The sequence below is a fragment of the Meleagris gallopavo genome, chromosome 21, assembly GCF_000146605.3.
Source record: "Meleagris gallopavo isolate NT-WF06-2002-E0010 breed Aviagen turkey brand Nicholas breeding stock chromosome 21, Turkey_5.1, whole genome shotgun sequence".
NCBI classification, from domain to species: domain Eukaryota; kingdom Metazoa; phylum Chordata; class Aves; order Galliformes; family Phasianidae; genus Meleagris; species Meleagris gallopavo.
In genome coordinates this window covers 9,430,884-9,432,739 of record NC_015031.2, presented here as the reverse complement: position 1 = coordinate 9,432,739, position 1,856 = coordinate 9,430,884, and positions in this window count along the sequence as shown.

The window sequence follows — 1,856 nt, the reverse complement described above, 5'->3', positions numbered from 1 at the left end:
GCGGCTGTCACAGCAGAGCTGGTGCTCAGCCCTGGGGAGGTGCCCCCGTACAGCAGCCCCTAACTTATCCTGTACATAGCGTGTGCCATCCTGCTGGGGTGGCCACGTTTTCCCCCCCCCTCCCCCGCGGCCGCGCTCCCCCAGGGCCGCAGCATTACACTGGACAGGGGATGCCTGGAGGCCTTCCCCATTTTCTCCTCTCCCGGGCGTCCTGCCCCGCGCCGCCTCCTGTAAGATGTGTCCTTGTACATTTGTATCAATAAAGATGTGAGCGTTGCACGGCCCCCAGCTCCATCCCATCGTGTCCCCAGGGGCCGGACCTGCTGGCTGTGGACGTGGCAGCCTGGGGGAGGATGGCGATGGGGCAGAGGAAGGCTCAGGGTGCGCCGCGCTGCTCTGCACTTGGAGCGCTGCGTGGGGACGGCTGTGCTGAGAGCAGCAGAACGTGCTGGTTAATGAATGTCAGGCTGGGGGCTGGGCTTGCTGCAATCCCCGCTGGGCTGTGTCCTCCATTAGGAAACATCACCCCATGCTCCCCCTGCCGTGGCATTGCAGGGAGTCCCCCGGCGCCCTGCAGCGCGTTCTGTAATGCGGGGTGGGGGCTTCGGAGGGCGGATGTAACGGGACGGGAGCACCTTCATCCTGCCCCCGTTTCCCAATCCCCGTTGCAAGTGCTGCTGTCAAGGCAACGGAGCAAAGCTGGGCTGCCTCCCGTTGCCATGGCAGCCCGGATGGCTGCAGGATGCTGCAGGGACCCCGCAGCAGTGCATGGGGAGGGACCCCAGCCCCAGAAGGAGGCACAGCGGTGGGACCCCCGCCCCCCAGCCCCACCAGGGACGCAGGCAGACACTCCGTGTACTAAAATTACTTTATTACAGTTGATTTTTTTTTTTTAACATTTCCTTTGCTATGATACAAAGGATACTTACAAACAAAATATTACATATGACCTTATTTTTTTTCTTTTTCTCTTCTCTTATTTTCTGACAACTTGGTAACAGCTTTAAATGCACAATCTATACAATTAATACAGGTTATATATGAGCTATAATGTATGTTGAACCAGAAGAATACCAGAATACTGACAATATACTGTACATTAAGCCTTACCAGTTAGTGCTCGTGGCATTTTCTACAAGAAGGAAAACGCACACCTGTAGGTTCACTCATACCAGCTGCTGCTCCCAGCCACGGAAGCAGGCAGGAGTCGGGTCCCCATTTGGATCCTTCGCAGCCCACCGTCGTGGGTGAGGGCCTGGAAACCTCAGACCAGTGTTCATAGCAAAACAGCAGAGATGTGTGTTCTCTACCTGCAGCACAAAGCCACCAGGCTGGGCGCTCCGCCGCGGCCCCGCAGCAGCCGGGCTCTGCTGGACCCGGAGGGAAACCCCCACACAGGTGGCTGTGGGGCTGAGTGAGCTCCTGTGGGGTCCCGGGAAAGGAGGAGGAGGGGGGGGAAGCAGCCACAGCCCCGCAGCTCCAGCGGTGTCCCTACAGGTGTGCGCTTCCCTCCTCCCACCCCGCTCTCCTCGGACTGATAAGGTTTACCTTTTTTTTTTGTTTGTTTGTTTTCTTTTTTCTTTTTTAAAGCAACCAGCAAAGTGAAGCGTTTTAAGTTGACCGACAAAAAAGATCTGGCATTTGCACAGAAAGCTGCAAATGGAAAATGAGTTGTCCCCTCCTCCCCACCCCGCTGCATCCCGGCCCAGAAAAACCCAAACGGATGGTGGTAGGAAAAAAACAACAGGGGTGGAGAAGAGGAAGGGGGGAAAACAGGTTGGAAAATACCAGGTTGGAGTGAAAAGTTCATTGCTTGTGCAAAAAGAAACAAAACAAAACCCCAAACGAACTGAAAA